The 15,783-nt window shown below is 45.4% G+C and overlaps 1 protein-coding gene across 3 annotated transcripts in view; it reads right to left on the bottom strand.

Moving 5' to 3' along the window:
* Positions 1-15,382, bottom strand: part of ABCA3 (ATP binding cassette subfamily A member 3) — a 94,753-nt gene extending 79,371 nt beyond the window's left edge. The window contains exons 1-2 of one of the 3 annotated variants that reach the window (XM_087728681.1): positions 3,927-4,587; positions 3,726-3,796 (exon numbers count right to left, since the gene is read on the bottom strand). The gene's annotated coding sequence lies outside the window, so the exon portion shown is untranslated. Of the gene's footprint in view, positions 1-3,725; positions 3,797-3,926; positions 4,588-15,264 lie in introns of those variants that run through there. The other 2 variants (XM_087728680.1, XM_087728682.1) reach the window with 2 other exon arrangements.
* Positions 15,383-15,783: the final 401 nt, after the last annotated feature.

Below are 15,783 nucleotides of genomic sequence, written 5' to 3'. Positions count from 1 at the left end.
ACCGCTGTTTTAATCCAATCCCCTGCTCAAGCAGAAGACCCTACGCTATTTTAGCGAGATGGCTGTCCAATCTTTTCTTTAAAATCTCCAGCAATGAAGCACCTACAACTACTGAAGGCAAGCTGGCCGTTGTTTGATTGGGATATCGTTTGAGTCTTAATTTCAAAAGTTTTATTTCTTTTAAGGCAAACATTTCATCATTCCTCAATCAATAAGACATCGAAGTACAATTTCTTGTATATCAAAATAATTCTAGTTTACCACCAAATTCTTGTCTAGCCTAATATATACCCCTCCCTCCCTCCACCCTCTCCCCCAACCCCCCTCCACCTCCCCCCCCCCGACTTCCCAGAACCTGTACACGGTATGGATTTCTAACAAACAGTCTAAAATCTATTGAGAAAAAAAAAGAAATAAAAAAAATTAATAACATTCTACATTGACCTTAGCTTCTTCGTTTGAGTCTTGACGATTGGCCTAATATTAAGCTCTCTTCCAACTCTGTTATATTGTTGTTGACAAAAATAGGTTTTGAGATATGCGAATGCCATAATTTATAGCCGGCTTGGGGTGTTAAAATCCTGCTTTTCCAGAAGAGTCACTTTCAGTGAACTGTCCTAGCAAGTTGAAATACACAAATATTATTTGCTCTTTGTCAAAGGACAAAAGTCCTGTTGAAAAAAAACACGACTTATGAGATCTTGCCTTTCTCTGAATGTGGCTCAATTCGTTTACGCTGTATACAAAAGCTACGGCAGTGGTTAAACAGATTGGATCTATTCTGATCACCTAGTTACCGTTCGTTCATGATTTATGACCATAAGTGAGCTGAGTATCATGGTCATAAGCCATGCCAGTGGTTAAACAGGGAACTGTACCTGATTTTATGATTTTGTCTCATGCCAGGAAGGACGAGACTTGGAGAAACAAGAACTTAGAGGGGGGGGGGAAATGTAGGGAGGCGAAATCCCATTTGAACCCTCTTTTTTCAAAAAATATATTAGTATTATTTACAAATAAGTCTATCGAACACAGTGTGACGGTCCTGGCGTTTCATACGCCATAGAAACCAAAATGCAAGACAAATAGCATATATACCACATACACAGTGCTAAAGGCAAAGGTCCTCCTCCCACATGTGTGCTAGTCGTTCCTGACTCTAGAGGGCGGTGCTCATCTCTGTTTCAAAGCCAAAGAGCCAGCGCTGTCCGAAGATGTCTCTGTGGCCATGTGGTCGACATGACTAAATGCTGAAGGCACATGGAACACTGTTACCTTCCCACCAAAAGTGGTTCCTATTTTTCTACTTGCATTTTTTACGTGCTTTCGAACTGCTAAGTTGGCAGAAGCTGGGACAAGTAAGGGGCGCTCACTTCGTTATGCGGTGCTAGGGATTTGAACTGCTGAACTGCCAACCTTTCTGATCAACAAGTTCATCGTCTTAGCCCCTGAGCCACCGTGTCCCTGAGTGCTAGTCTTATACAATTATTTTGACTATATATAATCTCTCATTTCAGGTCTACTTAGCCTAAATTCTTTTGTGTTACGACTCCCACTTCGTGTTTCCAGCCCTTGATAAAATCTATTCCATGTGTCATAATATTCTGTCTCTCCTTTGTTTTTTAACTGTAACATTAGTTTATCCATTTCTGCATATGTTAATATCTTCCTTATTATCTCCTTTTCTGGAGGAGTTTTTACTTTTCCATTGCTGTGCATGCACCATTCTCGCTGCTGTTCGGATGTGAAATATTAGCTGTATTGACCCTTTTGTTATAGCCTTCTGTAATAATACCTAATAAAAATAATTCTGGCTTGAATTCTAGACATTCTCCTTGCTTTTTTACAGGTCCTATTAAAAAAAACATTTGAATCCTCTTGAAGTGGTGGAGTAGGGGTCTAAGCTGTGGATTCAACTCCCAGAATTCCTCAGCCATCAATCTGGGAGTTGGTCCACAAAAATTGGAGAATAGAGACCGAAGAAGTATTATTAAGGAATTATGCAATATACCCCAGGCTACAAAAGACACATTTTTATTTATTTTTTAGCTCAGGAGCCAGACAGTTTTAACACAAACCAAGGGTAATCTAGACAGCACACTTAGAAAAAGCAGGATTCCGTTACCTTTATGAATTATGCAAGTGCCTTTGTTTAAACTCCTTCATTAATATCCAAAGATGAATAATGCAGATTAAATGCAGACTGTAATGCAGAGAGGGTGGTGTAAGAAGAAGGTTTGCATAAAAGCAGCTCTGTAATTTTCATTTTACAGGTATTGAGTGACAGTGCGGAGGCAGTGACAGATTTTATTTTCCTGGGCTCCAAGATTACCACAGATGGGGACTGCAGCCAAGAAATTAAAAGAGGCTTGCTCCTGGGGAGGAAGGCTATGGCAAATCTAGACAGCATCCTAAAAAGCAGACACATCACCCTGCCAACAAAACTGCATCTAGTCAAGGCTATGGTTTTCCCAGTTGCAATGGATGGCTGTGAAAGTTGGACCATAAGGAAGCTGAGCGCCAAAGAATGGAGGCCTTTGAACTCTGGTGCTGGAGAAGACTCCTGCGAGTCCCTTGGACTGCAAGGCCATTCAACCGGTCAGTCCTAGAGGAGATCAACCCTGACTACTCTTTAGAAGGCCAGATCCTGAAAAGGAAATTCAAGTACTTTGGCCACCTAATGAGAAGGAAGGTCTTCCTGGAGAAGAGCCTCATGCTGGGAACGATGGAGGGCAGAAGAAGAAGGGGACAACAGAGAAGGTGGTGGCTGGATGGAGTCACCAAAGGAGTTGGTGTGAGCTTAAATGGACTCCAGAGGATGGGAGAGGACAGGAAGGCCTGGATGAACATTGCCCATGGAGTTGCAATGGGTCGGACACGACTTCGTAACTAACAACAACAAAGGTTGAGTTTCTGGTGGAAGTGCTAGAACTCCAGCTCCAGGATTTCTTGCACCCAAAACTGGAAAAGGTGATGGGGAAGAAGCTAAAAAAGATGCCCCCTCACACCAGTTCAACGCTCTGCCTTTGGCCAGTATTAAGGACCAGCAGCATGACTGAGAGACTAAGCTACGGTGGTGATGGGGGCACCATTAGAAGAACTGAAGGATCAAGTTAGTGAGAGATCATCATGGAGAAAATCTATTTATGTGATCACCGGGAGTTGAGAACAACTTAATGACATATAATCAATCAATCAATCAATCAATTCATGGTAACTCAATGGTTACGTCTTCAATACCCACAGTGCATATCATCAACACCCCACATTCCACAAACGCTGTTTTTTCTTTAGTTTCCAATTATTATATAAATTAAACTCACGCATCACACTAAATCACAGTTTGTGGATCCATGGCTTATTCAATAAACCATACTTTGTTGGAGTCACACAATAAAGTAAGCCACAAACCATTTGCCCACAAGGCCCAAAGCTAAAAACAAGCAAGCTGCACTATTGCTGAGTACGGCGCATGGAACAGATAATTGCTTTGATCACTTTGGAGAAAAACCCGCATGATTTAAACCACTGTTTTCCAAACTTGCCTGCTTTAAGATGGGTGGGCTTTTAACAGCCAGGATTCCGCAGCCAGCAAGTTGTCAGGTTTGAAAAAAAAACAAACCACTGGTTTAAATGGCATACATTTAAATTTTGCTCCCCAATTATATGGTTGACGAGATTCAGAATTCGCCAAGAAAATATTGTGAAGCGTCACTGTACTGTACCTGTGCAGGTGGATTTTAGCTGTTCCTCTCCTCTGCAGTTAGCACCTGTAGCAAATATTCACTCTTTATTCCTGCAGCAAAGGCAAGGCAAGGACCAGCTCTTGTTGCATGGAAAAAAACCACCTTCCAAACCTTTAGGAAATTCTGACCGAAAGTACAGAAACCTGTCCTTCCTCTCCCCTCAACCCATAGATGGCTTACCTAAAATAATCCAAATTTCCGCTACTGAAAGCAGAGGAAAATTGCAGTGGCACAGGCAAACCCAAATGTGGGGACTGAGAGGCGCTTTTGCAATGAAGCTACAGGCTGAAAGAGTAGGGTGCTTGGTGATACTTGACATCTAAGAGTTCTGAGAAGGTGTGGGAGGGAGGGAAGATGGAGACTCATTCATTCCTTTCTGGAGAATCTCAAACCCTCTTAAGGCTGCCTTTTGATTTAGCAATGTTTTTCACGTCACACAAAAGGCCTTTCTGTTCTCCAGGGAGAACATCTCTTTTCAAGTCCTCTTCTCCTCCTCTTCAAATGTTGATCGTTTCATCAGCCCCTTCTTCAGGTGGTTAGAGGTGTTTGCTTGATTGCACAAGGCAAGGGACTTCAGTTGAAGTTCTCCTGAGATCTCCTGAAGGCGCCTCTTCTCTTCTCGTCCTGAGTACGCCCAGGCACCCTCAATGGAGCCAAACTCCACCCTGGCCACTACTGGCTCTGAATCTACAGCATTTGGAATACCCATGGGTCCATTCCAAACAGTTCCACCACAAAACCGCGCTCGACTAAACTGCGTCCGACTAAACCACGTAGCTGACGTCATCAACAGGGCGACAACAGCGCGGAGACAGAAGCACGCTGTAAACGCTAAACCGAAAATTAACCCCTAAACCTAACCCTAACCCCCCTAAACCTAATCCTAAACCTAACCCTAACCCTAAACCTAACCCTTAACCTAACCCTAAACCTAATCCTAACCCTTAACCTAACCCTAAACCTAATCCTAACCCTTAACCTAACCCTAAAGCTAACCCTAACCCTTAACCTAACCCTAAAGCTAACCCTAAAGCTAACCCTAACCCTTAACCTAACCCTAAAGCTAACCCTAAAGCTAACCCTTACCTTAAGTTGAATCGGCTTGCTTTCAAAGCGCTATTTAAAGCGCCCTTCTTTCTCCGCGCTGGCTGTTGTCGCCCTGTTGATGACATCATCGACGCGGTTTAATTGGGCGCGGCTTAGTCAAGCGCGGTTTTGACGGGTCACGATTCCAAACACGCCAGCTATTGCATGCATTGCCCTAAAGTGTAAATAACAGAATAATACAGTTGGAAGGGACCTTGGAGGTCTTCTAGTCCAACCCCTTGCTCAAGCAGGAGACCGTATACCATTCCAGATAAGTGGCTGTCTAGTCTCTTCTTAAAAACCTCCAGTGATGGAACACCCACAACTTCTGGAGGCAACCATTCCACTGATCAACCAACCAATCAATCAACCAGAACAGAGCTGGAAGGGACCTTGGAGGAGCCAAGGTGGCGTAGTGGTTAAATGCAGCACTGCAGGCTAATTCAGCTGACTGCAGTTCTGCAGTTCAGCTGTTCAAATCTCACCGGCTCAAGGTTGACTCAGCCTTCCATCCTTCCGAGGTGGGTAAAATAAGGACCCAGATTGTTGGGGGCGATATGCTGACTCTGTAAACCGCTTAGAGAGGGCTGAAAGCCCTATGAAGCGGTATATAAGTCTAACTACTATTGCTATTGTTATTCTAGTCCAGCCCACTACTCAACCAGGAGAACCTACATTATTTCAGATATGTGGCTGTCCAGTCTCTTCTTAAAAACCTCCAGTGATGGAGCACTCACAACTTCTGGAGGCAACCATTCCACTGATCAATCAACCAATCAAGCCAAATAGACCTTGAAGGGACCTTAGAGGTCTTCTAGTCCAGCCCACTGCTTAAGCAGGAGAACCTATACCATTCCAGACAAGTGACTGTCCAGTCTCTTCTTAAAAACCTCCAGGGATGGAGCACCCACAATTTCTGAAGGGAACTTCTGTTCCCCTGGTTAACTGTCCTCACTGTTAGGAAGTTTATCCTTAATTCTAGGTTGCTTTTCTCTTTGATTAGTTTCCATCCATTGTTTCTGGTCCTGCCCACCCTGGCGCTTTGGAAAATAAATTGACCCGGCCTTCTTTGTGGCATCCTCTCAAATATTGGAACAGTGCTATCATGTCTCCCCTAGTCCTTCTCTTTTCAGGACTCATTGTCAGGACATTTCTCCTTGTTTCTAGGTTGCTTGTCTTCTTGATTATTTTCCGTCCATTGCTTCTTGCTCTGCCTTCAGGTGCTTTGGAGAATGGGTTCACCCCCCTTTTCTTTGTGGCAGCAGCTCAAATATCGGAAGGCTGCTATCATGCTGCCTCCAATCCTTCTTTTCATTAAACTAGCTTTACCCAAATTTCTGCAACTCTTCTTCACATGTTTTGATTGTGGGAGAAAGGGAAGGGGAGGAAAACAGAAAGGAAAAGGAAGGAGAGGGGAGGGGAAAGGAAAGAGGGAGGAAAGGAAAGGAAAGGAAAGGGAAGGAAGGAAGGAAGATCCTTTCTAAACAATGCACAATAAGAGCTTTTGGAAACAAGAAAACAAAAATTGAGATTTGAAAGAGACACCTATAACAACAGAAAAAGAAAGGGAGAGGACGAGAGGAAGAGGAGGGAAGGAAGAAAGAGGTAAGGAGAGGAAGGTGGAAAGGAGAAAAAGAGAAGGGGAGAGGGTAGGAAGGGGAAGGGAAGAGGAAGAGTAGAAGTAGGAGAAAGGGAAGGGAAGAAGGAAGGGGAAGGAGAGAAGGATGGAATGGAGAGAAAGAGGAGAGAGGGTAGGAAGGGGAAGAATAGGAGAAAGGGAAGGGAAGAAGGAAGGGGAAGGAGAGGAGGAAGGAAGGAAGTAGAGATGGGAGGGAGGGAGAAAAGAAAGGGGAAATAAGGTGGTGTTACAACAGGCAGAAGGGTTGGTAAATAAAGCAACCCAAACTGTATAATGAAATAACGAATGTATAAGAATGACAAATGCAAAGAAGAAGAATAACTATGTGAATGTATCCCATAATTGTATGTAAGAGAATTTTTAAAAAAACTTTTTTTTAAAAAAAAAACAGCTTTGGGAAAGAACAGCAAATTACCTTTCCTGTCATGAGGCCAGTAAAGCCGGTTTTCTATATATGTATTCCTGAAGATAGCAATTTTCATTTCCCGTTCATGATTCAGCACCATTTGTTGCTGAAAAGTGGCTTTCCAAGCCTCAGTCCTGGCAAGCAGCTGGAGGAGAGCAGTTGATGGTTGAGGAAGTGGGGATGGACTTCCCCTTTTCCTCTTGATATCCCTGGTTGCTGGAATTGGGTATGTCTAGTTTAATGAAGAGGGATGCGGTGGCTCGGTGGCTAAGATGCTGAGCTTGTCGAACAGAAAAGTCGGCAGTTCAGCGGCTCGAATTTCTAGCGCTGCATAACAGAGTGAGCTCCCATTACTTGTCCCAGCTTCTGCCAACCTAGCAGTTAAAAAGCAAGTAGAAAAATAGGAACCACCTTTGGTGGGAAGGGAACAGCGCTCCATGCGTCTTTGGCGTTTAGTCATGCCGGCCACATGACCACGGAGATGTCTTTGGACAGCGCTGGCTCTTTGGCTTTGAAACAGAGATGAGCACCGCCCCCTAGAGTCGGGAAGGACTAGCACATATGTGCGAGGAGAACCTTTATCTTTAGTTTAATGAAAGGAAGGGGTAGGAGAGACATGATAGCAGTGTTCCAATATCTCAGGGGCTGCCACAAAGAAGTCAAGCTATTCTCCAAAGCGCTCAAAGGACAGACAAGAAACAATGGATGGGAACTAATCTGGGAGAGAGGCAACCTAGAACTAAGGAGAAATTTCCTGACAGTTAGAACAATGAATCAGTGGAACAACTTGCCTCCAGAGGTTGGGAATGCTCCAACACTGGAGGTTTTAAACAAGAAATTGGAAAGCCGTTTGTCTGAAATGCTATAGGGCTTCCTGCCTGAATTGGGGGTTAGACTAGAAGATCTCCAAGGTCCCTTCCAACTTTGTTATTCTATTGTCCAAAGAGCAAAAATGTCCCATGTTGTCAATTTTTAAAGAAGACGGATAAAAAGGGAACTCCATGCTTCAAGCCAGAGGCAGAAAACCATTTAAAACCAACCTGCTGAAAATTACAACAAGGTTGAGATTCAGGGGGAATCGGAATACTGATTCCTGAGAAGTACCTATCAGAAGAGGTTTGCTTACAAAACTTTCTAACCACGTGGCTGGAAAGATGTAAAGCCTGCAGATTACAGAGATAAACCTTAAAACCAGGAACTCCCAAGCAAGGCTGTTTGTGACCTCAAGTGATCAGAATTCAGGAACCAAAAAATAAACAGGCTTCTGTTCTACGTCCACTTGATGAAGGAAAAAGAAATCATAAAATGTGGGGGCCTTTATGATCACAAACTGAGGGACGTGGTGGCTCAGTGGCTAAGACGCTGAGCTTGTTGATCAGAAAGGTCGGCGGTTTGAATCCCTAGCACCGCGTAACCGAGTGAGCTCCCGCTACTTGGTCCCAGCTTCTGCCAACCTAGCAGTTTGAAAGCATGTTAAAAATGCAAGTAGAAAAATAGGAGCCACCTTTGGTGGGAAGGTAACAGCGTTCCGTGCACCTTCGGCATTTAGTCATGCCAGCCACATGACCACGGAGACGTCTTCGGACAGGGCTGGCTCTTTGGCTTTGAAACGGAGATGAGCACCGTCCCCTAGAGTCAGGAACAACTAGCACGCATCTGCGGGAGAACCTTTACCTTTTACCTTTATGATCACAAAGCGATTCCCAGATAACAGCTTACTCATTGAGCTTTAAAAAAATACAAGAAGTAATTCTCATTGCGTCCATGTATATTTTTTTAATCCCTGCCCCCACCAAGACTGCATAATATCAGGGTGGTTTTTTTTTAAAGAATAGTGTTTTAATGCCAATTTTTTAATGGAAGCACCCTTAAAAGAAAATGCAAGGTGAATATGTAATCCAAAGAGAGGCTCTTGAACAAATCTGTACACGTCACATGCTAGAAGTGCCAGTTACATTATATTCTTTTTTATGGCACCTAACACTTCCGGAACAAGTCAAGAAAACTGGCTTGAATGTTTGGCTAGTGTCTAAGTACTGTTTGGATTTACTGAAAATATAAAGTTGCGATTGCTGAAATGCCACCCTGAGAACCCATCAAAGGAAGTAAATAAGCAAGGGCAACAACGGAAAGGAGGGGGGATGAGGAGGGAAAGGAAGAAAGTGTAAGGCAGAGGGAGTAGGGGAGGGGAATTAAGAGGAGGAAAGGGGGTAAGAAGAAGGAGGAGAAGAAGAGAGGAGGGGTGGGGGAAAGAGAGGGGAAGAAGAAAGGATGAGGAAGGATGACATAAGGGAGGGGAATTAAGAGTAGGAGAGGAGGTAAGAAGGAGGAGAAGGGAGGAGAGGGGGAAAGAGAGGGAAAGAAGAAAGGAGGAAGGATGAAGAGGGAAAGGAAGAAAGGGTAAAGCAGAGGACATAAGGGAGGGGAATTAAGAGTAGGAGAGGAGGTAAGAAGGAGGAGAAGGGAGGAGGAGAGGGGAAAGAGGGGAAGAAGAAAGGAGGAAGGAGGAGGAGGGAAAGGAAGAAAGGGTAACGCAGAGGAAGAGAAGGGAGGAAGAGTGGGGGAAAGAGAGGGGAAAGAGAGGGGAAGAAGAAAGGAGGAAGGATGAGGAGGGAAAGGAAGAAAGGATAAAGCAGAGGACATAAGGGAGGGGAATTAAGAGTAGGAGAGAGGGTAAGAAGGAGGAGAAGGGAGGAAAAGGGGAAAGAGAGGGAAAGAAGAAAGGAGGAAGGATGAGGAGGGAAAGGAAGAAAGGATAAAGCAGAGGACATAAGGGAGGGGAATTAAGAGTAGGAGAGAGGGTAAGAAGGAGGAAAAGAGAAGAGAAGAGGAGGGGGGAAAGAGAGGGGAAGAAGAAAGGAGGAAGGAAAGAAGAAGGTAGAGAAGGGAGGTTGAGAAGATAGAAGGAGCAAGGTTGTTGTAAAATAAGATGGAGGCACGGGGTGGCAAGAAAGTGATCCAAACTGTATTATATATATATTTGTAAAAATAATTATAGAGACTAAAGATGAATAGACAAATGTTAAATAGCAATTATAAGGATGTATATTTGTGAATGAATTTGAAAGGGGAAAATAAAAAACTTAAAAATAGTGGTTAAGGCATCGAGGTTGTTGGTTTTTTTGTAAAGATGCGAGTAATTAGCAAATGAATAAATATAAAGTGGAGAAAATCAGGGATGGTGGCAGATCTGGACGGGGGAGTGGAGGAAATAGCTCATATATCTAATCAAACAACGGGCTGTACTATTTACAATGCAAGATTTCAGCATAGGAAACAGGAAATTCACCCTGTCTTTTGCCACTGAAGCTGGTGTCAATAGCACCAGAAGTTCTGCTAGGTAACCAACTCAAGACCATGAAGAATGAATGGCAGAGAAGGACCACCAGATCCCTCTTGGGATAAGCTGGAACCAAAGGACTTCCTAATCATTCCCCCTTACCCCACCCACACTCCCACCCACTAGGGCTCATGGACAGAAGTGAGTTAAGGCTCATCAGAAGAAAACAATGATTCCTTCATGAAATGGTATAGGTTCTCCTGCTTGAGCTGGACTAGAAGACCCCCAAGGTCCCTTCCAGCTGATTCTATCCTATCCTATCCTATCCTATCCTATTCTACTCTACTCTATTCTTGATTCGCTGTTCTACTCTACTCTACTCTATTCTTACATCAATTGTGTGCCACACCATTTTTGGAGACTCAAGTGACTAAGAAAGTATCTGTAGTTGACTATGGAATAGGACACAATTACAGGCAGTCCTTGACTAGCGACCATTTCTATTCTAGTTTTTCTATTCTATTCTATTCTACTCTATTCTTTATTCTATTCCACTCTACTCTACTCTCTTCTATTCTAGTTTTATTCTACTCTATTCTACTCTATTCTTTTCTCTTCTACTCTCTTCTATTCTTTATTCTACTCTACTCTAGTCTTTATTCTACTCTACTCTTTTCTATTCTAGTCTTTATTCTACTCTACTCTAGTCTTTATTTTACTCTCTTCTAGTCATTATTCTACTCTACTCTACTCTATTCTTTATTCTACTCTATTCTATAATCTCTTCTACTCTATTCTCTTCTATTCTAGTTTTATTCTACTCTATTCTACTCTCTTCTCTTCTACTCTCTTCTATTCTTTATTCTACTCTACTCTCTTCTATTCTAGTCTTTATTCTACTCTACTCTCTTCTAGTCATTATTCTACTCTACTCTATTCTTTATTCTACTCTATTCTATAATCTCTTCTACTCTACTCTCTTCTATTCTAGTTTTATTCTACTCTATTCTCTTCTCTTCTACTCTCTTCTATTCTTTATTCTACTCTACTCTCTTCTAGTCCATTCTACTCTACTCTCTTCTAATTATTCTACTCTACTCTATTCTTTATTCTACTCTATTCTATAATCTCTTCTACTCTACTCTCTTCTATTCTTTATTCTACTCTACTCTACTCTACTCTACTCTACTCTACTCTACTCTACTCTACTCTACTCTACTCTATTCTTACCTCAATTTTGTGCCACCCCATTTTTGGAGATCCAAGTGACTCTAAGAAAGTATTTGTAGGTTGACTATGGAATATGACACAATTATAGACAGTCCTTGACTTACGACCATTTGTTTAGTGACTGTCCAAAGTTACAATGCTACTGAAAAAAGTGGCTTATGACCATTTTTTTGCCCTTGCGACCATTGCAGCCTCCCCACAGTCACCTGTATAAAATTTGGATGCTGACCAGCTGACTCATATTTATGACGGTTGCAGTGTCCTGGGGTCACAGGCTCTACTTTTGCGGCCTTCTGACAAGCAGAGTCCATGGGGGAAGCCAGGCCCATTGATCGACTCTGTTACTAGCTTAACTAACCGCAGGGATTCACTGAACAACGGTGGCAAGAACGGTCGTAACATGGAGCAAAACCCATCTAAGTAATGCCTCGCTTAGCCACATGAATGTTGGGCTCAACTGTGGTCATATGCCGAGGATTACCTGTAGTTGGATTCAAAACAGAACCCCCCCCCCCAAAAAAATAAGGTGTGAAGCAAAGATGGAGGGTGTTGGCCCAACCCTAAGTCATGCTTTTTTCTTTTTACAAACATATCAATGCGTGAACAGTGTGGCACCTGGGGGTCATACATTCTAATACTGTGATGGTGAACCTATGGCACATGTGCCACAGGTGGCATGCAAAGCCCTCTCTGCGGGCACGTCCGCCATCGCCCCAGCCCAGCTCCACTGTGCATGCGTGCGCACCTCCCAGTGGCCAGCTGGTTTTGGCGTCTCTGCCACATATGCGTGGGGATGCACAGGGGGTTGCTTGCATTGCATTTTTTTCGGGAGGGTCACGTGGCCCGCACGCCCCATTTTAGCTTCCAGATTGGTTCAGGTGGCCTTCCTGGCCCAAAATGGGGCATGAGTAGGCCCACACATGCGCAAGGCCACATGCATAGGGTGCACATGGGGGTTAATGAGCCAAGGTGGCACTGTGGTTAGGGTGCAGTACTGCAGGCCACTTCAGCTGACTGTTATCTGCAATTCAGCGGTTCAAATCTCACCAGCTCAAGGTTGACTCAGCCTTCCATCCTTCCGAGGTGGGTGAAATGAGGACCCAGAATGTGGGGGCAATATGCTGACTCTGTAAACCACTTAGAGAGGGCTGAAAGCCCTATGAAGCGGTATATAAGTCGAACTGCTATTGCTCTTGCTATTATGCTTGCATTGCATTATGGGTGCAGACTGGTGGTGGGATTCAAATAATTTAACAACCGGTCCTCTGCCCTAATAACCAGCTGGGTAGACATGGCTTGGTGGTCATGTGACTGGATGGGCATGGCCAACTCAAGGTCACTCACGTCAATGGGCGCTTCGCCTTAGCCGTTACAATGTCGTAAGGGTTAACCGAAGAGGCAGTTTCTTTAAGCAGGGCAATAAAGAGAAGGCTAGAAACAACACCAGAATGTTTCCTTCCTGCCTTCCTTACAGGATTAGCCCTGTAAAGTGGAGAAAAAACAAAAGGAGATTTCTTCCAACAACCGGTTCTCTGAATCTCTTAGAAAGTTACCAACCGGTTCTCCCGAATAGGTGTGAACCGGCTGAATCCCACCACTGGTGCAGACATGCTAACGCAGTGTGGATGAGCATGTGTGCCCACGCCCTAAAAGGTTAGCCATCCCTGTTCTAATACAAATAAACTAATAAAATTAATCATAATTGTTGCATTCAACCAACGTATATTTCTAATAGTAATACATATTTACATTAAGTTGCAGTCTGTCATTATTCAATCCTTCCATTTTTTCTGTTATTATTGCTCTTATTTTATTATAGAAAAATGTATACATTAATATTCCCCCTTTCTCTTATTTCTATCTCTTATTCTAACTTTTATTATGTCATCCTTTATTAACAAAAACCGTTTTCTTTCTATCCTACCTAACTTCTAGTTATGTCGTCTACCTAAAAAAGGAGAGATAAAGGAAAAGAAAAAAGAAAAACAAGAATAAAAAGAAATCATCTATCCATCATCTCTTGCCCGCTTCAATACTTTAATTGCTATGCATTTTTTTTACTTGCTTTCCCCCCCCCCCCTACTACATGTGAGCTTCTTAACCCAGCTGATTTGGTTCACACAATCCATCAAACACACGCTAGCCAAATCCTGTTCAGTGGAACATGTGGGAAGCCAGCTGAGTCCCTGCCCTTCCACCTACGCCTCCCCCCACCCCACCCCGGCAGCTTCCCTCATTTGACCTCAATTGCAGAGCCTCCGTGCCTAAGCCCAGGAGAGATCTGGCTCAAACTCTTAGCAACGGAGAAAGCTGCTTTCTAAAGCAGGTCAACACCAGCTGGATGCCCACCTTTTTGTGTTTTCAAAGCCGTTTTGTCGTAGCCAATTGGTCTGTGTGGAAACTATAGTAACTGGGCCGCTTGGCGGTAATGGCAGACCCAGAACTGTCCATCGCAAGCCACATCTCCCGGGGTCCCACCCAGCCACTCGACACAGCACGAGGAGTGGGAAAGAAGATGCGGTTTGCCTGGTGCGTTGTGACATTCAAAAAAACAAACAAACCTGCAGATAAAGGATAATGATGGATGGCGCCTACCACTGCCTCTCATTGCAATGTGTCAAGCCAGCTCATCTGCCTTTCCAAAGCAGTAGAGGTCTTCTCAAGACCCAGCCGAGAATTGGCCTTAAGATCTAGGCGCCTGCATAAAACTTCTCCAGCTCATTGCTTGCAGGTCAACGGCCGCCCCTTTAAGGATGAGACGCCCCCCCTCCCTCCGTAACCCACCCCAAATCAAAGAAAGGCCTGGCATAACACCAAAGGGGCTGCTACGTCTCTAAGGCCATCATGTCTGCCAACCTACTAGCGTAGCTCCTGTGGAGGGCTAGGAAACATCAACCCTGGGGCACGAAAACCAGCTTACCTGCGGATGGAGCTCTTTAGGCTGGGCACAGAGGCCTTCCACCACGCTGCTGCCTTTGTGTTATGAAACCCAAACGTCCCCCCCCCCACCCTTTCTTCACCCGCCCCCGTTTTGGTCTCCAGACAGGCCAAAGAAGGAGACACAAGCCCCTAACCTCCAAGCACCCCACCCCAAAGATGCCCAAGAGGGAGGCTGGTTGGAAAAGCAAAGGAGATGCTTTCTGCCTAGGGAGGGAAAGAGGGTGATGTCATTCGCCAGGGTGCGTGATTCATACCCTTCTTCATAATATTTACTACGGATCCAGTCAGCCAGAGGTGGGGAAGGGGCTCCCGGGAGCCCCTGCAGAAGGGCTGCAGCCGGGGAGGGTCGGGCAAAGGAGAAAAGGAAGGAAGGGGGGGGGGAGAGAGAGAGTGGGCAGGGTGGTCTTAAGACAGAGGAGTTGGGGGGGAGGGAAATTGCACAAGGAAATTAGGGAGAGGCAATCTGGGTAGGGGAAGGCGCAAACCTGGGTGGTGGTGGCAGAGACACCCCCCCCGGGGGGGTCTTTGAAGGGCAGAGAGGGGGGTCTTTGCAAAGTGAAGTGTGTGTGAGTGAGTGAGAGAGAGAGAGAGAAAGAGAGAGAGACTGCAGGGACCAGGGCTATTTGCACAGTGGCCAGGAGAAGGCACAACCAGGGTGGGGGTGGAAGAGACCTCCGGGGGTCTTTGACGGGCAGGAAGAAAGGGGGGGCTTTGCAAAGTGAGGTGTGTGTGTGTGTGAGAGAGAGAGAGAGAGAGGCTGCAAGGAGCGGGGCTTTTTGCACACGAAGACGGAGAACAAAATGCACACACTGGAGGAGGGGGGGAGGGAAGGAAGGAGGGAGGGAGGGAGGGAGGGGCGGCTGGACAAAGCCAGCCAAGTCCGGCTGCAGGAGCCAGGCCGCCCCGCCGGCTTGATGGCTCGCTCGGTGGGTCTTACTTTGGCTCAGGCTCGCAGCGCTCCGGGCTTCCTCTTTTCCGCCGCCGCCGCGTCTCCTCCGACGGCTGCCGACTCCGTTGCCATCCCGGCTCTCCGGCACTAGGCGGGGAGGGAAGGTGGGAGGGAAGAAGAGAGGAGGAGGAGGAGAAGGAGAAGGAGGCGGGCACGGAGCGCCGGCTGAGCCCCTCCCCGCTGACGCGCAAAGAACACGCGTGGGTGGAGGAAGGCGAAGAGACGCCTTGTTTTGGAGCCAAGCGGGGCGCCTTTCTGCCCCCCTCCCAGCATCTCCTCCTCCTCTTCCTCCTCCTGGTCCTTCTCCTCCATCCCAGCTAATGGCCACAAGCAGCCTCTGCGCTGCAGATGTGACGCCGGCTGGAAAGCACATCTGGAGGAGGGACCAGATTTCAGCTCCATCATCATCACCATCATGAAAAGGTGCAAGCCGTCGGGAGAGAGCAGAAGACGTGCCCCAAGGGGATGAAGATGGGAGCCACGCAGCATCTTTAGCTATCTACCATC

The sequence above is a fragment of the Thamnophis sirtalis genome, unplaced genomic scaffold (assembly GCF_051295495.1).
Source record: "Thamnophis sirtalis isolate CommonGarterSnake01/CBP01778 unplaced genomic scaffold, rThaSir2_p1.2 scaffold_14, whole genome shotgun sequence".
Lineage (NCBI taxonomy): Eukaryota > Metazoa > Chordata > Lepidosauria > Squamata > Natricidae > Thamnophis > Thamnophis sirtalis.
Note: the sequence above shows the minus strand (reverse complement) of the source record. Positions and strands in the feature narration are given on the sequence as shown.